Consider the following 23177-nt stretch of genomic DNA (forward strand, 5'->3'; position numbering starts at 1 on the left):
TATTTCTCCTTTTTCACAAACATGGTCCCTACCCCTGAGTCCTGATGCTGGCCCTTGTCTTTCGAATGTTTTCTTATCTCTTTTTCTGCCACTTAAATGCTTCCCTTTCCACTCTCTTCTCTCTTATAGACACACAACTTCCCTTGACAGTTTCCCTCTTGAGCTATTCTTCCATCTCTTTCCCTCCTACAATAGGGTTCTTGAAAGTAGGCTAAGAACTCTGACTGAAAGCTCTCATTATGCCTTCTCTTGCTTTTGTTCTCAACATTTCACCAAAACTGCTCTTTTAAGATCAGTAACAACCACCAAGTGGGTCAACGAGCAGTCTTTCATCCTTTCACTGCTTTGGAGTCTCTGATGCATTTTCCTTGTTGATTTTCCTGCTTGAAATGCTTTCCTGCCTCAGCATCTTTACACTGCCCACCCTGATGCGCCTTTCAGGTTTTGACTGTTTTTCTGTTTCTTCTACTGACTTATTTTTCTTTTCCCGTCCCCTAAAAGTTAGTGTTCTTTGATGTCTTGCCCATAATCTTCTCTTTCCATATTCCACTAGTTGGCCACTTAATCTATTTCTATGAGTTTACCACTTCCCCGGTGGCTCAGAGGGTAAAGCCTCTGCCTACAATGTGGGAGAACAGGGTTCAATCCCTGGGTCGGGAAGATCTCCTGGAGAAGGAAATGGCAACCCACTCCAGTATTCCTGTCTGGAAAATCCCATGGATGGAAGAGCCTGATGGGCTACAGTCTGTAGGGTCGCAGAGTCAGACATGACTGAGCGACTTCACTTTCACTTTTCACTTTAACAATTATTTTAAAATTGATTACAAGTCCTGCATCTTTATATCCAGACCTGGAGACTGAAACTTTTTGTCCTAGATATACCTAATGGATATCTTTAACCAGAAATCCTTCTGAACTCTAACCTCAGCATGCAATCAACCTGAGTTTAGCATATTTTCTTCCCTATCCTTGCTACCTCTCACAGAAGAAAAGTCCTCTTCCTGGGTTCTCTGCTGCTTCTAATAATAGTACACTTATTTTTATGGTTATCTATACTTAAAATTCAAAATTGCATTTCTCCAGCCAGCCTAAGGATTTAACCAATCATCAAACTTCATGGAGTATCTTGTATCTGGGTTCCTTCTTTGTATTTTTATTTAAATTGAGGTGTCATTGATGTACAATATTAAGGAAGTTACAGACGCACAATATAGTGATTCACAAATTTATACTTCATTTATTATAGTTCATTTATATTATAGTTCTTATAATATACTGGCTATATGCCCCATTTTGTACAATATAACTTTGTAGCTTATTTTATCCCTAATAGTTTGTACCTCTTAAGCCCCCATAGGAAGCCCCAGTAACTCAAAAGGTAAAGAATCCACTTACAATGCATGAATCACAGGAGACACAGGTTCAATCCCTGGGTCAGGAAGACCTCCTGGTGAAGGAATTGGCAACCCACTGCAGTGTTCTTGCCTGGAGAATCCCATGGACAGAGGAGCCTGGTGGGCTACAGTCCAAAGAGTCACAAAGGGTCGGACACGACTGAAGTGACTTAGCATGCATCAAACATAAATATATGTACATACATATAAAGTAGTAATAACAAAGACACAGAAATCTTTATATGGGATAACTTTATTTCCATTATTAGATGATGTGAGTGTTTGATATTTGGACCCACACTTTAGCATTTAGAGAGTACTTATGCAGTTCTTACATTATTCTATGTTAAATTTTGCAGCCCCAATAGGAAGATAGGCCCCATGTCTCATAAGGCTAATCTTGTATCTCCCATAACTCCTACTGTGTAGACCTCAGCTCAGTAAACCTCCAGTGACTTTTCTTTGACAGCAGGTGAACAAGCTTGCTGTGAAGGGAGTAAAACCATCACCGCGGGGCCTGTGTGCTGCCCGATCACATGCTTCCCTGACGTCTCTGGTTCCACTGACTCATTATGTAAATATCTTTATCGTGCAGTTAGCATCTGCAGGTAGGTGTGGGAATCACAGTTTCCTCCGCTTACAAAGCTATTTGTTATCTGATAAATGGAGATTTAGGTGACTCATTTATAAGTGTCCTTCTGGAGAAACTGTATCAAGGGTGCCGCTCATGATTTAATGAATTGACTCAAATCATCCCCTTCCTACACCTCACTGACTTTTACGACTCCTGTGGCTAGCTGTCTTTATTTTTCTCATTTGAGTATATCTGATGGGAGCAGTCTATTTCCCCCCAAATTTCTATGTAATTCTGTTAAAAATGTTCTACATTTGTTAAATTATACTGAACTTTTAAGACAAGAAGCAATGCAAAAATTAACCAAGAATCAGAAGACCTAGACACTGGTTTCAGGTGTTGGCTCTTTAAATAGAAAGGGGTCTCTAGACACATATACTCACAGCTCAGCTTTCATCCCAAAATGACAGTTTTGAAGACTTGGACTCTATTATTTGGTAAAGACTGAATTTTTAGTTGGAACCATTTCTGAAGAAATATTTTTTGCCAAACTCCCACAAAGAGTCATTGCTAAGATGCTGCTAAGAGAAAACAGCTGAAATGTGTCTAATTTATAATTTATTCATTATAACCAGCTACAGGGAAGGGAAAGTAGCTACTAGATGGTTGGATGAAAGAATGAATTTCTAGAAAGTAAAAAAGTGGAATATCCTCCAGATAGAGGGATGACTGGGTAATTGACCCTGAGCTGGAAAAGAGAGTTTAACAATAACATAAAGTGTTCTTGGAAAAGAAAATCAAAGTTCCCTTTGAGGACTTTTAGTCAACTAAACAATCAGGTGGAGCTGTAATAGTATCCCAATAATTTTTCCATCCAATCAAGAAACTAAAAGATTTGGTGGCGTTACATTTATTGGCTAACAGAAGGCAGAGAAAGCTAGCGGCAATGTGGATCCCCGGGAATCTGCCTCAGATCTTTAGAATCAAAGATCTCATCACAGCTTCAGATAAAGATGGAACAACTTCTCTTCCACCATCCCCCTATTATGAGCCTTTGCTTCTTTTTCCTTTTTTGGTGTTTGAAATATAACTGTATTCAGACTAAACAACAACAAAAAAATGGGGATGGCAGTAACAAAGAAGATTCCACCTCTCAATATTGTCATGTTACTATTCATTGTTGTTCAGTTGCTCAGTCAAGTCCAACCCTCTGCGACCACATGGACTGCAGCATGCCGTCTCCCGGAGTTTGCTCAGACTTATGTCCACTGAGTCAGTGATGCCATCCAACCATCTCATCCTCTGTCACCCCCTTCTCCTCCTGCCTTCAATCTTTCCCAGCATCAGAGTCTTTTCCAATGAGTCAGCTCTTTGCATCAGATGGTCAAAGCATTGGAGTTTCAGCTTCAGCATCAATCCTTCCAATGTATATTCAGGATTGATTTCCTTTAGGATTGACTGGTTGGAGTCCAAGGGACTCGCAAGAGTCTTCTCCAGCGCCACAGTTTGAAAGCATGAATTCTTTGGCCCTTAGCCTTATTTATGGTCCAACTGTCACACCTGTACATGACCACTGGAAAAGCCATAGCTTTGACTGGATAAACCTTTGTTGGCAAAGGAATGTCTCTGCTTTTTAATATGGTGTCTGGGTTGGTCATAGCTTTTCTTCCAAGGAGTAAGCATCTTTCCATTTCAAGGCTGCAGTCACCATCTGCAGTGATTTTGGAGCCCAAGAAAATTAAGACTGTCACCATTCCCATTGTTTCCCATATTTCCCATAAAGTGATGGGACCGGATGCCATAAGCTGTGTTTTTTGAATTTTGAGTTTTAAGCCAGCTTTTTCACTCTCCTCTTTCACCTTCATCAAGAGGCTCCTTAGTTCCTCTTCGCTTTCTGCCATTAGGAAGGTGCCATCTCCATATCTGAGGTTACCGATATTTCTCTTGATTCTAGCTTGTGCTTCATCCAGCCCAGTGTTTCTCATGATGTACTCTGCATAGAAGTTAAATAAGCAGGGTGACAATGTACAGCCTTGATGTACTTCTTTCTCAACTTTGAACCATTCTGTTGTTCCATGTCCAGTTCTAACTGTTGCTTCCTGACCTGCATACAGGCTTCTCCGGAGCCAGACAAGCTGGTCTGGTATTACTATCTCTTTAAAAATTTTCCACAGTTTGTTGTGATCCACACAGTCAAAGGCTTTGACATAGTCAATAAAGCAGAAGTAGATGCTTTTCTTGCTTTTTCCATGATCCAGAGGATGTTGGCAATTTGATCTCTGGTTCCTCTGTGTTTTCTAAATCCAGCTTGTACATCTGGAAGTTCTCAGTTCATGTATTGTTGAGCCTAGATTGAAGTATTTTGAGCATTACCTTGCTAGTGTGAGATGAGTGCAATTGTGAGGTAGTTTGAGCATTCTTTGGCATTGCCTTTCTTTGGGATTGGAATGAAAACTGACCTTTTCCAGTCCTGTGGCCACTGCTGAGTTTTCCAGATTTTCTGGCATGTTCTGTGCAGCACTTTCACAGCATCATATTTTAGGATTTGAAACAGCTCAGCTGGAATTCCATCACCTACACTACCTTTGTTCATAGTGGTGCTTCCTAAGGTCCCCTTGACTTCAACTTCACACTCCAGGATGTCTGGCTCTAGGTGAGTGATCACACCATCATGATTATCTGGGTCATGAAGATCTTTTTTGTATAGTTCTTCTGTGTATTCTTGCCACCTCTTCTTGATATCTTCTGCTTCTGTTAGGTTCATACCATTTCTGTACTTTATTGTGCCCATCTTTGCACTAAATATTCCCTTGGTATCTTCAACTTTCTTGAAGAGATCTCTAGTCTTTCCCATTCTTTTATTTTCCTCTATTTCTTTGCAGTGTTCACTTAAAATGGCTTTCTTAATCTCTCCTTGCTGTTCTTTGGAACTCTGCATTCAAATGCGTGTATCTTTCCTTTTCTCCTTTGCCTTTCACTTCTCTTCTCTTCTCAGCTATTTGTAAGCCCTCCTCTGACAACCATTTTGCCTTGTTGCATTTCTTTTTCTTGGGGATGGCCTTGATCCCTGCCTCCTGTACCATGTCACAAACCTCTGTCAATTGTTCTTCAGGCACTCTGTCTATCAGATTGAATCCCTTGAACCTATTTGTCACTTCCCCTGTATAATCGTAAGGGATTTGATTCAGGTCATACTTGAATTGACGAGTGGTTTTCCGTACTTTCTTCAATTTAACTATAGCATTTTTATATTTGAAACTGAAGGAGGAAGAAACGATGTTCCAAAACACCTAAATATGCGGGGCTGAAAAGTGAAGGCATTTGTCTAACCTCCACATTCACTCTGAAGCCCATCCAGCTCCTTCAGCGTGCAGAGATCAAACACGCGTTCTGCCTCGCTGTGTAGGAAAGTGGCAAACACACCGCACCGCTGACATCGCAGGACGGTTGCCTACAGAGCGAGACTTCTGACGTGGGGCCCCAGCCTCATTTCTCACGGGGCGCCCTCTCCATCTGGGAGAGGAGTGGTCTGGGCAGCCTCTAGGCCACGCTCCTGCCGCGCTGCTCAGCCTGGGTCCGCGACCACCTCTGGCGGGGCAAGAGCAGGCTCAGCAGCAGACTCCAAGTCAGAGCCTCCAGTCAGCTCTCCAGCAGGCCAGAGCAGGGGCTCTTCAGAGGAGTTGTTACTTTCGGCACAAATGCCACAGTGCTGAAGATTCTTCTTTTGGTGGAAGACAGCTGACTTGCCTTAACCTTTACGTCCTTAATATCCACTTTGTTGCCACACAACATAATAGGGATGGTCTCACACATCGGTCTTAGATCTCTGCTGGTTAAGCATGTTCCTGTAAGTCACTCTCGAGGTTACCTCTAACATTATAGTGACACGCTGAGCTTGGACATAACACCCAATTTCTCCTGACCACCTGAATCCCATATGTCGAACTTAATAGGCCCCCTGTTAGTCTGGAGCACAAGGGGGATATTCCTCAACACCCAATGGCGCTACGCACATCTCAGATTCACCGGTCAGACGACGTTCCATGAATGCCGTTTTCCCAGCACTGTCATCATGAACCAGATTGGAGCAGAGCCTGGGGTTCTCCTTGGGCAGGCTTCACGGTGTTACTTCCAGCAGCGCCTCCGTGCCTGTCCGACGGAGGGTTGGAAAGATAGAGGATGCACTATTTTTTTTTCCTATTATTTTTTCTGAGCTGGTGGCCATGCGACCTTTCTGAGAGCCTGATCCATTGCTTATTCCATGTCCTGCCTTTTGGTTTCAGTTCTCATTGGCAGGACCACCTACCCAGTGGGCATCTATAGGATCCTAACTGACCTGGAGTCTTGCACGGACAGTCAGTTTCCTGACAGGGACAGTCCATACTATTAAAAATTCAGTCATGTCCATCTGCATCTGTTTGGAAGCAGAAAACTCCCTTTACTGGGTTACTGGGGAAACACCTGTAGCAGTCTACAATCAGTAAATTTCAAACCTTGTTCTAAGCAGCACATTCACGGTGGCTCAGATGGTAGAGTGTCTGCCTTCAATGTGGGAGACCTGGGTTTGATCCCTCAATCAGGAAGATCCCCTGGAAAAGGAAATGGCAATCCACTCCAGTACTCCTGCCTAGAAAATTCCATGGGTGGAGGAGCTTGGTGGGCTACTGTCCGTGGGGTGGCAAACAGTTGGACATGACTGACCAACTTCACTTTCTTTTCTTGTTGGAAGTATGGCACTTCTTTGTACATCTGATTATGGAGAGCCTATGAAGTGCCAGTCTTTTTCACATGTATCTTGCATATTTCTCACAGTAACTTTGAAAGTAGATATTGCTATGCCCATTTGACAAAGAAGAAATTGAATTTCAAAGACCTTAAGGTGTCTTCCCTGGTGGCTCAGAGGTTAAAGTGTCTGCCTGGAATGCGGGAGACCTGGGTTCGATCCCTGGGTCAGGAAGATCCCCTGGAGAAGGAAATGGCAACCCACTCCAGTACTCTTGCCTGGAGAATCCCATGGAGGGTGGAGCCTGGTAGTCTTCAGTCCATGGGGTCGCAAAGAGTCGGACACGACTGAGCGACTTCACTTCACTAAGGTGTCAGAGTTGAGAGGTAATGGAAGGTGCCAACCGTATTCAAACCCAGCTTGATTAATTCTTTCCACTACACTGCTGAGCCTGCATGGCTCTGAATGGGTCAATTAGTTTTGTGTGGTTTTTCCATAAGTATAATACAAATTGTAATATTTGCCTATAGGATTGTTGTTCACTTAAAGAAATGCAATTATTATGGGCTACAACTTATAAGGCTAAAGTTTTGATACAATCCAAAAGATAGAACTGAACGGTCAAGTACTTGGCCTATAGAAAGACTTTTGAATAACAACCACTTGGTGCCTCTGAGACATTTACGTATCAGGCATTTTGCAAACTTATAAACTGTCAACGTGCCTGATGAACAAACTGCACCCTCACTCCCCGTCCCCACCATCTACTGTGAAGGGAGCGCGTCTATTTTATTCTCTAGTTTTCTGGAAGAATCACTTAATTTCTGATTCTGACAAACAGCGTGAAACTATTCAAATAACTGTCTCTAAAATGCTAATTTTTATATTCATGGCACTTTTTGAGTATTACTGACATATTCTCATGTGATGACTTGGATTGACAACGCAGAAAAACTATTTTTTCTCTTGATTTGCTCTTCGTGCTAGACTAGGTTCTAAATGAACATGTTTACTTGAGCATTGAAAGGTACTGTTGAAATGATGTGAGAAAAATCCCATTTTAAGAACTGTGTTACCAGATCACTCTAAATTTCTCCCAATGTGTTAATAAAATGCAGAGCCGGAGCTAGGCATTTTTGTGCTAGAGGCAGTTTTTCTCCAGGGGGTTTTCTTTTCCTCTGCTTTGCTTTGCAGACTGTCAAATCATGGAGTTTTCTTTGGAATCCTTTTGAAGCAGCCATTGTTTGTTGCTTATCCATGAATAAGCAGGTAAAGTGGCCATCTATTTTGCTTAAGAGATCTTAATTTTTTAATCGTATTAGCTAATAATTGATATGGGCAGGCACTCTGCTGGGCATTAGCATGAAACATCACAACCCCATGAGGCAGTGGCTATTGTTAACCTCACTTTATAGAAAAGGACTCTAAGAATCAGAGATGTTGGGGACTTGCCCAGTCTCACACAGCTAGAGAGCAGTGGGGATTGAACTTGATCCAGGCTATTCCATGGTCCCAGGCCCAGGGTCTTAGTCTGCCTTGTCTGCGTTATGTCTAGGGCTGTGGAGCACCCCCTGTATTTCTCACAGAGCTATTGGACCCAAGTCTGTCTTCCTGAGACTTGCAAGGATAATTTTAAAAGAGTGTTTATAATACCTCTTACATTTGTGCTTGAAAACAATGACACTATTCACTTAGTTTCTCTGTCTGAACAATCTGAAAGAGGTTTTAGTATCAGAATTAATTAAGGTTTTTACAAATATTTTGTTTGAGCTTTTACCACTGTGTTTTTGGCCTGAGTACTTTGTCTTCATGAGTAATCTCTTGTAGGTTGGTCTATGACTCATTGAATGGGAAAACACAGTTACCAAATTGAAAAATAATACTAAGGGCTTAAAACTTGAGTCATTTTAGATCTCTCTCTCTTTTTTTGGTTCCAATCAAAAGCTTAGAAAATTTTAGCTGTTTCTGTAAGAACATTTGTATTACAAGAAGAGTGAATGAGCTGTTAAATAAAACGCGAAGGCAGAAGTCAATAGCCTTGAGTTGTCATCTGAATTTTCCTTTTGATCTACTAAGTGGTTTAGAATAACTTTTCCTTTGCTGATTTTATTCAGCTTAAACTTTTTTGATTATCTGGGTCGTGAAAATCTTTTTTGTACAGTTCTTCTGTGTCTTCTTGCAACCTCTTCTTATCGATATGTATGGTCCTATTATCATTTTCCTAATTACTTTGGGTTTATTTTCCATAAGTCTTTTCCTTCTCTTGTGTTTTCTGCCTAGAGGAATTCCTTTAGCATTTGTTGTAAAGTTGGTTTAGCAGTGCTCTTAACTTTTATTTTTCTGTAAAACTTTCAGTTTCTCCATCGAATCTGAATGAGGGTCTTGCTGGGTGGAGTAGTCTTGGTTGTAGCTTCTCCCCTTTCATCACTTTGAGTATATTGTGCCATTTCCTTCTGGTTTGTAGAGTTTCTATTGAGAAATCAGCTGATAACCTTATGGGAGTCTCCTTGTATATTACTTGTCATTTTCCCTTGTTGCTTTTAATATTTTATCATTGCCTTTAATTTTGATTACATTGTGTCTTGGGTTCCTTCTTAGGTTTATCTTGCCTGGGACTCTCTGCACTTCCTGGACTTGGTTGACTATTTCCTTTTCCATGTTAAGGAAGTCTTCAGCTATTTTCCCTTCAAATATTTCTCAGGTCCTTTCTCCCTCTCTTCTCCTTCTTGTACCCCTATAATGGGAATGTTGGTGCGTTTAATGTTGTCCCAGAAGTCTCTTAGACTGTCTTCGTTCCTTTTCTTTCTTTTTCTATATCCTGTTTTGTGACAGTGATTCCACCATTCTGTCTTCTAGGTCACTTATTTGCTCTTCTGCATCAGGTAATCTGTTATTGATCCCCTTCTCGAGTATTGTTCATCTCTGTTCTTTAGTTCTTCTAGGTCTTTGGTAAGCATTTCTTTCATCTTCTCCTTTCTTTTTTCTGAGGTCCTGTATGATTTTCACTATCATTATTCTGACTTCTTTTTCTGGAAGGTTTCCCATCTCCACTTAATTTAGTTGTTTTTCTGGGGTTTTATTTTGCTCCTTCATCTGGGAAATAATTCTATGCCTTTTCATTCTGATCGGCTTTCTGTGACTGTGGTTTTCTTTCTGGACTTTAGTTCTGGATTTTCTTGTGGGACTGTAGTTCTTCTTGCTTCTTCTGTCTGCCTTCTGGTGGGTGAGGCGTAAGGGCTTGTGCGAGCTTCCTGATGGAAGGGACTGGAGGTGAGCAAAACTGAGTCTCTCTGGGGCATAGCACTCAGAAAAATTTTAATTGAATTGCCTGCTGATAGACAGGGCTTCACTCCCTCCCTGTTAGTTGTTTAGCTTGGGGCGACCCAGCCCTGTGGTCTACACACTCTGTGGTAAAGCTAATGGTAACCTAGCTCCCAGAACTGCTGCTGCCATTGCCCACATTTCTGTGGTGAACCTCTGCTAACTCACAACTCCTTAGGAGACCCTCCAACACTCACAGATAAGCCTGGGTCAGTCTCCTGTGGGGTCACTGCTCCTTTCTCCTGGGTCCTGGTGCTCACTAGGTATTGTTTGTGCCCTCCAGGAGTGGAGTGTCTGTTTCCTCCAGTTTCATGAAAGTCCTGCAGCTGAATCCCACTGGTCTTCCAAGTCAGATTCCCTGGGGATTCCTAGTCCCTTTGCTGGATCCCAAGGCTGCTGTGGGGCTCAGACCTTCATGATAGCAGGAGGACTTCTTTGGTATATTGTTCTGTAGCTTGTGGGTTGCCCACCCGGGGGGTATGGGGTTAGACTTTACCATGCACCCCTCATGCCATCTCACTGAAGCTCTTCATTGTCTTTGAGCATGGAGCATCTTTCTTTGGTATGTTCCAGCATCCTCCTGCTGATGGTTGTTCAACATCTAGTTGTGATTTTGGGGCTCTCACAGGAGAAGATGAGCAAAGACTCTCACAGGAGTCATACTCTTCCATCTTGAACTGATCTCCTACAATTATCTGTCTTAGAGGAATGAAGAGTCTTCACATTAACGCAGAATCTTATATTGGGCCTAAGAACTTTTCAGGTGGATAGAAAGGCCACCATAACACCACTTATTTTTTATAAAAAATGGAAAGCTTATGTTCTTTAGGACTATTTCACATGGACAGTATGTATACTGTATTATGGACCTAATACCCAATATAATCCAAATATTACTAATTGTAATGAATAAGTGATTTAATTCCAAATGAAATTAAATTTTAAACAGAGATGCTATTTTTTCTTAGCTTAGGCTATCACATTCCTCATAATTTGTTAAAAATATTACAGATCTTGTTTTAGGGAAGATTCACTGGAAAATTGTGGCATTGTTTTTAGGGGCATGAATTTAAGAAATGTTAATTGAGAAACTCCTTGAGTGATCCTAAATCCACTTAGAACGTTTCTTTCAGAGTTTATTCTTGAGAATCAGGATGATATTTGTGTTTTAACCTACATTGCTGACATAGAAATCAAGATATGAACTATGTTTGAGTAGCTTTTCTCTTTGGACAGAAGACCATGGACAAGATACACAGAATACACACCCACCTGTCCACATTCTACCACTGTAACCTAACCACAGGGATAGAGAGCGGGGAGAGAGAGAGCGGGGGGAGATTAATAACAGAAACCAAAACCCAAATCCCCACATTTTACCACTGTAACCTAACCACAGGGAGAGAGAGCGGGGAGAGAGAGCGCGGAGAAAGAGAGGGAGAGAGGTTAATGACAGAAACCAAAACCAAAATCCTTGAAAGGTGAAAACTCATGTCTATAGGGTCTGGACTGGCATTCTGTTTAAGACTTTCTTTTCTTAGTGCTCACGTTAAGATTTCTTTGATTGTGAGGAATAGACTTCTAAATGTATAACTTCATAGACTCTCCAAACTTATCTGAGTTGGAAAAAAATGACATTTTTATGATTCCAAAAAATATAAGACTGCTGAAAGGATGAGCACTTGCTGTCATTACATTCATTTAAATGAGGTGCCACAGGCTTTGAAAGGGATTCTGAAAGGGAAATAGAAAGAGCCTGAACAATGAAAGGGTTAACAGGATTATGTATGGTGAGCTGACAACATCATTCACTTTTCATTGTGCATTTATATTCCACCTTATTTCCAAAAGGTTGAGAAAGGCTAACACTTATTTGGAAAAATACATGTTTGATATTTTAAAAAAGAGAGTCATATAACTGTATTATACTATTACCACACTTAGAGTAAAATAATTTTTACCACTCTACATTAAGATAAACACAAAACATTTTTCAACATGTCTTTCCCCCCCTTTTTTGGTGTGTGTATGGATTTATGAAAGAAGCATTGACTGGTACTTTACATGATGCTGTTTTAAATAATTTTTGGGGTAGAGATAGAGGAAGCAATTTTTTAAATTTAATTGCTTTTATCTAAGCCAAAGTAATATATACATAGAAACATCACATGTGAAAATCAGAGTATAGTCTCTTTGTTAATATACTATTTACCATAGTTTTGCTAATAAAATTAATTGCAAGAAAACCCTTTAAAAGAATCATATTTGACTTCGGTCATGACTCAAAGATGTTCTGTCTAGAAATTCAGGGACTATGTGTTGTTGTGAAAGAAATTATGTAGCCCCTATTTAGCAGCACTGAGTTTCTTACTTTTCTGTAATCAGTGAATGGAAAACAGTGATTAATGAGCTTCTTGGCTTGCTTTTTGTCTCACTTGTGATACATTTTGCCAAGTGCTTCAGCCTTCCTAAGCTCAATTACCAACTCAATTATTAAGAGTTTAAATTTCTGTGAATCCTTCAAAGTAATTGTTGTAAATAGGAGTCGTAAATCTCTGTCATTTTCTTAATAAGAAATGTATATTCATTGACCAGCATTGATAAGACACTAGTCTCTATTTATTTATTATTATTATTTTTTTGGTCAAATGGCTTTACGAGTAGCCCCTACTTTATTAGATGCTCAGCATCATTTTACAATTATTATTATTATTTTTTACTTTACAATGTTACATTGGTTTTGCCATACATCAACATGAATCTGCCATGGGTGTACACGTGTTCACCATCCTGACCTCTCCTCCCACCTCCCTCCCCATCCCATCCCTCTGGGTCATCCCAGTGCACCAGCCCCAAGCATCCTGTATCCTGCATTGAACCTGGACTGGTGATTTGTTTCTTATATGATATTATACATGTTTCAGTGCTATTCTCCCGAATCATCCCGCCCTCTCCCTCTCCCACAGAGTCCAAAGTAGTCTCTATTTAGATACTCTTCAAATTTTTAAGAAATTTAGGTTCTTCAAAATCTTGGATGTATACGTGGTCAGAAAACTCATTTTTAAGTTTTTATTATGCTTCCTAACTTACCTTTATGACTTTGGACCATGTATCTCAAAATCTTTGTTGTGTCTCAGTTTCATTATTTTAAAAATGGAAAAGATAATAGTGGCAATGACCTCACAGGCTTGGGATTATAAACATGTTTTGTAAGTGAAAGTCACAGTGAGTTGTTACTTGTATTATCGTGGACTGATGAAAGGGACTGCGGTGTGCCACCATCTTCATCACAAGGTCACCAGTAGGAAGACAGGAGATTCCACATGGTCCACTCTACTTTGTCTATTTCTCAATGAACTGATTAGGTATCCCCACCACAGGAACCGTAAATATTGTGAACAACATGAAAGTGTGCAGAATATGAGAGGCCGCTTGATGCGGTGCAATGAACATAGACCGTGGGTCCTGGCTCTGCCACTCATACTCAGGAAAGCCATGTGGCTGAGCTGAGCCTCTGCTCCCTCACCTGCAAATGAGATTAGTAAGTAGGCGTCCTTCATGATTGATATGAAGACTGAAAACAGTCAACCGAGTCAAGCGCCTCGCACAGCACATGCTTCCCTAATGCTGAGTGTGTGCCTGTGCGCTCAGCCGTGTCCAGCTCTTTGCAACCCTGTGGATTCTAGCCTGCCATGCTCCTCTGTCCATGGGGTTTTCCAGTCAAGAGTACTGGAATGGGTTCCTCGACTGCCACAGGCTGCCAATTAGCTATTTCTCTTTCTTTTCCTTTCCATGGCAATCCACTCCAGTATTCTTGCCTGGAGAACTCCATGGACAGAGGAGCCTGGCAGGCTGCAGTCCATGGGGTCGTGGGGTCACAAGTCGGATGTGACTAAGCGACTACACTACGACCACCCTGGCTTATGTTCTCAAGCCATGTGGTCAAGCACATGTCACTTAAGTTGTTGGTCCCCATCTATAAAATGAGGGATTTGGATAATAGATTACAAAATTCCTTTCCATTTCTTACATCTGGTGACTCCAGAAATGAGTGGTGTCCTGCTGTGGCAAGACTTGCCCAGATCTGCCCTTGAGATGCTGGTGATGACTGGGCCAGCTGTGGATGTGAACAGATGAAGCTGTGCTGGGGTCCCCAGAAATCTGGAGGCCAACCGTAAAGAAAGCCAGAGAGTCCTGTTAAGGAAAAGCACAAACCATTAGAGACCCATTCCTTCTACTTTGTATTGCGATTTAGTCACCACTTCTTTGCAGAAGACACATAAATTATGGATATAACTGCCACAAGGTAGCCTACTAAGTCAGGAAAGTCCTGTGGAATGCCCTTTCTGCCTCTCCCTGCAGTGTGAGGGGTCAGAGTTCTACCTGCCCAATTTGCCTCAGGCTTTCCTATGTGAGTTGCTCTCTTTTCAATTTATCATCTAGTATGACTTCCAGATCAACAAATTCTCAGTCGTCTGAGTTCATTTGGATGCCTGGTGCTGAGTACTTGTTAGGAATGGACAACAATGGTTACTTCCTCCAATGTGATTCACTTTATCCAAAGTGAAACAGATTTGAACAAGCATAGTGTATGCTTCTGAACAGCCACACAGACCTCCTGGAGGACAGCTGCATGGTGATGGAAGCTCCACGTTCTTAACTGTGACAAAGGACATCATTCGAAAACAGCAGAGTCTGTGGGTGTCTCCAGTGATTTTCCATCTTCTTCTCTTGGTTCAACATTCCTGACCTTTTAAATTTAAATTTACTTGGCTTGGACTTGCCCACTGGCCCTTTGATTGATGGAATATACAATGACAAAACATCTAAGGACAGATATTACCCACAGATAATTCTTCTGGAAAATCGATAAACTATCCTAATCTGCAATACCATCCTTACACCCAAATGAGCTGGGCCTTTGCCCTGCTCTGGTTCTTCATTATTTGTGACATTCTCCGTCAAAGAGTTCATGGGTCCAGCTGGACATACCTATGCAGCTTTTGCAGCATCACCCTGTTTAGACCATGGGGTCCAAGTGGACATACCTATGGGCTTCCCTGGTGGCTCAGTAGGTAAAGAGTCTGCCTGCAGTGTGGGAGAGCCGTGTTCAATCCCTGGGTTGGGAAGATGTCCTGGAGAAGGAAATGGCAATGCACTCCAGTATTCCTGCCCGGAAAATTCCATGGAGAGAGGAGCCTGGTGGGCTACAGTCCATGGGGTCACAAAGAGTCGGACACGACTGAGCGACTAACACTAACACTCTGCAGTTTTTGCACATCAATCCATTTAGACCACGTTCTGAATACGTAGGACACCAGAATTCCACTCCTCAAAAGCATTATACTTAGCAGAGTCTGAATGAGTCCCCTGAGTTTGACATCCGGCAAGATTAATGACAGACTAGTCCAAATGGAGAGGAGAATCAGTGGTTGACCCAAGGGAGTGGCTAAAGAGCGGCTGCTTGTGCAGGGAGGGACGCAAGTACAGCCTGAATATGTAGACTGGAATAGACGTTCCTATGGCAGAAGAACCTTCATGCCAGGTGCGGGGGATTTGGGGTGCGAGGAACAGGGGTCAGAGTGGGCACTGACGTGGAAATGGCTTGTCCTAGACTGCTACATTCCTGAGTGGCAGTCTGAGAAATCCAAGAACTGCAAAGGGAGGCGGATATAACATTTTATTTAAGAGTGTTTTGGCTTGATTTATATCTTAAAATATTTAGACATGTTCCATGTGACTCCCCTGATGGTTTAGCCGGTAAGGAATCCTCCTGCCATGTGGGAGACCTGGGTTCGATCCCTGGCTTGGGAAGATCCCTTGGAGAAGGGAATGGCTGCCCACTCCAGTGTTCTGGCCTGGAGAATTCCATGGACTCTATAGTTCAGGAGGTTGCAAAGAGTTGGACACGACTGAGCAACTTTCATTTCACTTCACTTCATGTGACTCTGTGTTACTCTTGTTCCAAGCTTCCCAAATATCAGGTGATTTGCTTCGTCCTATTTAGAAATTCATCCTTGAAGTCCAAACAGAAACATGATTCTCCCAACTTTCTTGGCCTTCTCAAACACTATTTCTGTTTCTTACTTGAAAAGAAAAGTGAAACCCTAAAGTTGATTTCACAAGTGTTCATTTACCATTTTCTGATTACTGCCCTTGACTTCGAAGGATTTATCTTATGGACCCTAGGAAGGAAATGCATGGTGACACAGGCTACCTATAGGGCTACTTAGAAAAATTGCAATTCTGACAGTTCTCAGTTCTTAGACTTGGGGGAATGTTGACAGTACCTCCTATCATCAACTTTAGTATTAATGCCTGCAGAGCTGGTGAAACTGGCAGGGGTTTAGTTCACAGGCCTGAGGCAAAGAATTTTAAACATTTGGGGGTTTGACACAACTGTTTTCCTGATATTAGGCCCCACAAAAAACAACAGAAAAAGAAAAAAAAAAACTGTGGTTAAAGCACAAAGAAGGGGTACTACTGGCTACTTTCAGAAAGATGTTGGAATGTGATTAATTTTTATAAAATGTATTGGAAAAATTGGCTAGCTAATTGTATTGCTTTCCAGAGTGGGAGCATCTCCGTCATAAGCTCATTATTCCGGAGTCTTGCACATCAATGCTCATGATCCCCTAGGTACAATAATAGCAAAGCTTATTTACATCTACCTCTCATTTGAAGTTATTAAAATGATAAATAGTAATAGCTGCTGTTTCGAATCTGTCTCTACTTTATTCGAAGGTGATCGTAGAGTTCAGAACTTCATGGCTCATCTAAACAGTCTTGTTTGTTGTTTAAATGTTCTAAGCTCCATTTTTATGATGATGGACATTAACAGGGAAGCTACATTCTTTTTTTTTTTTTCCTTTATTTTAATTTACAATACTGTATTGGTTTTGCCATACATTGACATGAATCCACCACGGGTGTACATGCGTTCCCAAACTTGAACCCCCCACCCACCTCCCTCCCCATAACGTCTCTCTGGGTCATCACCGTGCACCAGCCCCAAGCATGCTGTATCCTGCGTCAGACATAGACTGGCGATTCAATTCTTACATGATAGTATACATGTTACACTGCCATTCTCCCAAATCATCCCACCCTCTCCCTCTCCCTCTGAGTCCAAAAGTCCGTTATACACATCTGTGTCTTTTCTCCTGTCTTGCATACAGGGTCATCATTGCCATCTTTCTAAATTCCATATATATGTGTTAGTATAATGTATTGGTGTTTTTCTTTCTGGCTTACTTCACTCTGTATAATCGGCTCCAGTTTCATCCATCTCATCAGAACGGATTCAAATGTATTCTTTTTAACAGCTGAATAATACTCCATTGTGTATATGTACCACAGCTTTCTTATCCATTCATCTGCTGATGGACATCTAGGTTGTTTCCATGTCCTGGCTATTATAAACAGTGCTGCGATGAACATTGGGGTACATGTGTCTCTTTCAATTCTGGTTTCCTCAGTGTGTATGTCCAGCAGTGGGATTGCTGGGTCATAAGGTAGTTCTATTTTCAATTTTTTAAGGAATCTCCACACTGTTCTCCAAAGTGGCTGTACTAGTTTGCATTCCCACTAACAGTGTAGGAGGGTTCCCTTTTCTCCACACCCTCTCCAGCATTTATTGCTTGCAGATTTTTGGATTGCAGACACTCTGACTGGTGTGAAGTGGTACCTCATTGTGGTTTTGATTTACATTTCTCTGATAATGAGTGATGTTGAGCATCTTTTCCTGTGTTTGTTAGCCATCCGTATGTCTTCTTTGGAGAAATGTCTATTTAGTTCTTTGGCCCATTTTTTGATTGGGTCATTTATTTTTCTGGAATTGAGCTGCATAAGTTGCTTGTATATTTTTGAGATTAGTTGTTTGTCAGTTGGGGAAGCTACATTCTTGACATTGGAGCTGCATTTGTAGCTGAGTCCATTTTTATTAAGGAAATCAAGGAGTGACAAGAACTGTAGTTGCTTTCATGTCCTAGAAATTATTTAGGTTTTAGCAACTGCAGAGGAACTACTGCTACTATGAATCTGGATGTTTTCTCTTTTCTTGTTAGGATTGCTTATTTTTAGACTTTGTTGATCTTTCAATCTAGGAGGAAAAATTATCTCATTATTTTCCCCTCAGAAACAATAATAATTAGTAGATTTTAAGATGATCAATCAATAACCTTTCATAAAAGATTATTAAAAATTCTGCTTCACTGAATTTTCTATGTCCACCTAACATTACCTAGGGGATAATCTTGTGCTTATGTGTCCATTACTTTTTCTTTTTCAAAACATCATGGAATGAGTCATTTGTTAGACAAAAAACTGTGATGTCTAAAAACTCTTGTGTGAGGAGAGATCAAAGTGACTGCTATTATACTATACTGTTCCAAAGCCTCTCTACCCACCTCCAAGACAGGCTATCAGCTCAAATCTTCAAGTAGTGTAAAAAAAGATAGTGAATGCTACCTAATGGTATGACAATAGGAAAAGCTGAGCAAAATGTTACTAATTATCACTGTGACTTCTTTACTGCTAAGCAGAGTAAGGAACAACTGCTGCTACCTAATTTTTCTAAGATAAAAATGTGGAAAAAGCGTAGTAAAATGAGAAATAGTGTTGACAATAGGCAGCAAAAAGGATGATCTTTTTTTTTTTTCTAAATCTGACAGCTCACATATTCCTGGTGTGCGAGCTACTCATGCTTTGCCTGAGAATAGAATTTACAGAGTTAGAATAATATGAAAGGAGAATGAAAAATCCCTCAGAAGTCCAATTTCACATGGAAGATGCGGTGCATATTCCTGAGACTGTGGTTCCCCTGGGGACAGCTTTAGCAATGCTCTCTATCGACAGAGCTGAGTCGATAGCTTGTTCTAGAAAGACAAGGGGGTGTCCCCAGATTTGGATCATGTTGCCCAGTCTACCCCACTGCTTTCTACAAGCAGCAAGAGCAAAAGGTCATCACTGCAGTTTCACCCGGGGTTGTCAGCTATCATCAGCATTTATTTTCTTAGAGAACAATGTTGTCCATTAATGTGAATATATTTAAGTGTACTGTTAAGACACTCAACATTTAATAGTAAGAAATCTAATAAATCAAAGGCATCTTCAAAAAATATGATTTAATAACAATTAATGGGATTGAAATTATAATTTCTTCCCTTTAATACTTACTATAGTTTGACCAAAAAAGAAAATGAAAATGACGTAACTTGATGAATGTTTCTGGCATAAATCACTTCCCTGGTTTTCACTTACTATGTGGTCTACATCAGAGTGTTATTTTTGATGGAACCACAGGATACATTTCATAAAGGATAAAGGACAAAAAAATAAATCAATAATAATTTCACTGGCAGAGTGAGGTCCCCCTGCTGCCTTATTTTATTTTTTGAGACCCAGGAAACTTAGAAGATTATCAGTGAAGTGGATTAGCATTTAGATACACAAGAAAACACAAAGCTTTTGGCTTTTCTCCAGTTTTAACCCCTTGGTGTCATCTGGGAAACAAGTTGTCCTCACTTCTGATACAGGAAAACGGAGGCATGGAGGAGGTGTCAGTGACATAAGGGAAATGTCTGATGCAATCATAAACACCAGAGTGATGCCAAACTTTCCAGCTTTCTGGGCTCAATATTATTGTAATAACTGATAAAATAATTGTCTTCTTATTTTGAATTTTATCACAGAAAACTTAGAATCCTCTTGTGATTGAAGGGACTTTCCAGGGTTTGATTTGGGTCATTGCATGTTCTGATTGTTGCCTGTAAGCCTGCTTGCCGGGGTCCAGCCCCGGTGGATCCAGGGAATTCGAAGGGTGGACGGTGTTGGCGTGGAAAGACTTGTTTATTTATTAATATAAGATTAGATTAAGAAACTATAGTGCAGTAGGAAGATTAAGTGGAGGAAGAGGGCTGAATAGCTTGGTTTACGCGGAAGACCAATAAAATTCCAGACAAGGAATTTGCACCATCTACGTTGGGCCACCGGCGCCTGCTTGAATATCTAAGGGTGCCTCGCCTTAAGCTCCCTTTCCCGCGGGTCTTAATAACCAGGGCAAATAAGTAGACCTGGCGAGCCTCCGTGCCCCAGATGGAAATTCAGCCTGAAATTAAAGTAAAGAGCAGAGGGAAGAAAAGGGAGAGAGAAAGAGAGAGAGAGAGAGACATGGGGGGAGCCAGATTCCCAAGAAACCAGGCCGAGACTAGTCTGAGAAACTGGTCCGAGAATCTGGTCCCATCCTTTATTGTTCAGAAGGCCTTTTATACTTTTGATAAAACATGGAGATCAATGGGTAACACAAAGTTATGCAGCGTTAGCAGTCCAGACTCTTATCAAAACCAGGCTTTTCTCTCTGCATACCTAATTGTATACACAAGTCTTAGGTAATTTACATCATCTTCCAGCCAAAAGGGCCAATTAACATTTTACAGCCTTTTTTCTGATAAGGGTTTGTCAACCACAAGACTTATTTGTGTTGATCTTCCCAAGGTCTGGTGCCACTCTCAGAAAGCACTAAATAAAGTTACATTCTTACATAGCAAGGATACAGCAACTTATAACAAGTAGAGGGAGTACAGTGATTTACAGCAAAAGAGAAGCAATTAACTCAAAAGTCTAGTGTTGCTAACATCAAAACTACTATGTATCTTTTTCTACATCCTGCTTACATTAACATCCTTCCAGGTGCCTAAAAGATAAAGAATAAGGAGGTCTGGCAGCAATCCTTGAGTCAACAGTGAAAACCCTCTACCAATATAATTTTTAACTCTTTAGAAAAGGCTCTGTATCTTTAAGATGCTTTTAAGCTTTGTGCCTCCCGCGGTTGGGGGGCTGTAAGCAATTCACAAGCTGTAAGAGGTCTGGGGAACCTGTTAGGCAGGCTAGAGAGCTATCAGAGGGGTTTAACTGAAACATCCCTTTCAAATGCAGAAGACTAAAACCCTGAATTGACTTTTTTCCAGAGAATATCAGAAAAGCGGAAAAGCAGAGCACAAAAGCCGGCAGATTTTTGTTGGGGTACATGCTTAGGAATTTCCAGAGGGGTCCCTGAAGTCTGAGCACGCCTTGCGTATGTCAGCTTCCTTCCTCATGACCTTGTCACGGGCGGGATTCCTCACACTGGCTCCCGGCACCTGCTCTTTCAGCCCTTCCTGCCAAGTCCTCTAGACTTTTTCTGAACATTTAAGTGTAATTTCTCCATGCTACTCTAGCTCTTTCTTGTCTGCTGCTGCTGCTGCTAAGTTGCTTCAGTCTTGTCCGACTCTGTGAGACCCCAGAGACGGCAGCCCACCAGGCTCCCCCGTCCCTGGGATTCTCCAGGCAAGAACACTGGAGTGGCTTGCCATTTCCTTCTCCAATGCATGAAAGTGAAAAGTGAAAGTGAAGTCACTGAGTCGCGTCTAACTCTCAGTGACCCCATGGACTGCAGCCCACCAGGCTCCTCTGTCCATGGAATTTTCCAGGCAAGAGTACTGGAGTGGGGTGCCATTGCCTTCTCCGTCTTTCTTGTCTACTTCTACTCAAAATAACAGAGATTCTTTTCATAATGCTTCAGGTCCAGGGACCTACCTTTCACTTACCAGGTGGAAACCTGAGTCTTCATATAGTTTTTGCACAGAGAGCAATTACGATATTGTGCTGCAAACTGGATGTTGTCTAACACACACACACACACAAAAACTTATAAATAGATGTTTTTCTAAACACTTAACTGTCTGAGCTCAAGACCTCCTTATACTTTTGAAACACTGAGGGACCTAAAGAGTTTTTCTTTATGTGGGTTATGTATGGTGTGTTAGTCGCTCAGTCGTGTCCAACTCTGTGCAACCCTATGGACTGTAGCCAGCCAGGCTCCTCTCTCCGTGAAATTCTTCAGGCCAGAATACTGGAGTGGGTTGCCAGGCCCTTCTCCAAAAGATCTTCCTGACCCAGGGATGAACTTGTGTCTCTTGCTTTGCAGGCAGGTTCTTTACCATCTGAGTCACCAGAGAAGCCTTATGTGGGCTGTACCTCCTGATATTTATCCTACCAGGAATTAAGAGAAATGTTAAAACTATTTATATATTGATAATTCACTAAAATAACAATAATATGCTCATGCAGTTAACTTTTTATGAAAAATAACCACGTTTTCCAAAACAAAAAATTCCTGAGAATGATAACCTGGTACATTTTCACAAGTGTTTTATCTATTTTTTATGGTTTGTACATTTTTATTTTCTTTTTTAAAACTTTTAAATTTGTATTGGGGTTATAGCTGATAAACAATGTTGTGATAGTTTCAGGTGAACAGCGAAGGGACTTAGCCATACATAGGTGTGCAACCATGCTTCCCCGAACTCCCCTCCCATCCAGGCTGCCACATAACGTTGAGCAGAGTTCCATGTGCTACACAGTAGGTCCTTCCAGGTTACTGATTTTAAATATAGCAATGTGGCCATGTCCATCCCAAACTCCCTAACTATCCCTACCCCTCATCCCTCCCCTGGACAGCCATAAGTTTGTTCTCTAACTCTGTGACTTTCTGATTTGTAGGTTCATTTGTATCATTTCTTTTTAGGTTCCACACATAAGGGATGTCATATGATGCTTATACTTCTCAGTCTGACTTACTTCACTCAGTACCACACTCTCTAGGTCCACCCATATTGCTGAAAATGGCATTATTTTTTCTTTTTAATGACTGGTATTTATGCAGCACATCTTCCTTATCCATCAGTCTGTCGATGGACATTTAGGCTGTTCCATGTCTCGGCTGCTGCAAACATCTGCAATGAACACTGGGGCATGTGTGTCCTTCTAGATCAAGTTTTTCTCTAGATACATGCCCAGGGCTGGGACTGCAGGATCATATGGTAACTCTTTGGGTTTCCCTGGTGGCACATGTGGTCAAGACGCAAGAGATGCAGGTTTGATCCCTGGTTAAGGAAGATTCCCCTGGAGTAGGAAACGGAATCCCACCCCATTATTCTTGCCTGGAGAATCCCAGGGATGGGGGAGCCTGGTGGGCTGCCATCTATGGGGTCGCACAGAGTGGGACATGACTGAAGTGACTTAGCAGCAGCAACAACAGCAGCAACTTAGTACAGCACGCATGGTAGCTCTGTTTTTAGTTCATTAAGGAACCTCCATGCTGTTCTCCGCAGCGGCTGGACCAATC

The 23177-nt window shown here is 41.4% G+C and overlaps 1 pseudogene; it reads right to left on the reverse strand.

The window, feature by feature from the left end:
- Window positions 1-5293: 5293 nt before the first annotated feature.
- LOC138088359 (GTP-binding nuclear protein Ran-like) lies at window positions 5294-14986 on the reverse strand (annotated as a pseudogene).
- Window positions 14987-23177: the final 8191 nt, after the last annotated feature.

The sequence above is a fragment of the Capricornis sumatraensis genome, chromosome 11 (assembly GCF_032405125.1).
Source record: "Capricornis sumatraensis isolate serow.1 chromosome 11, serow.2, whole genome shotgun sequence".
In the NCBI taxonomy this organism is placed as follows: Eukaryota; Metazoa; Chordata; class Mammalia; order Artiodactyla; family Bovidae; genus Capricornis; species Capricornis sumatraensis.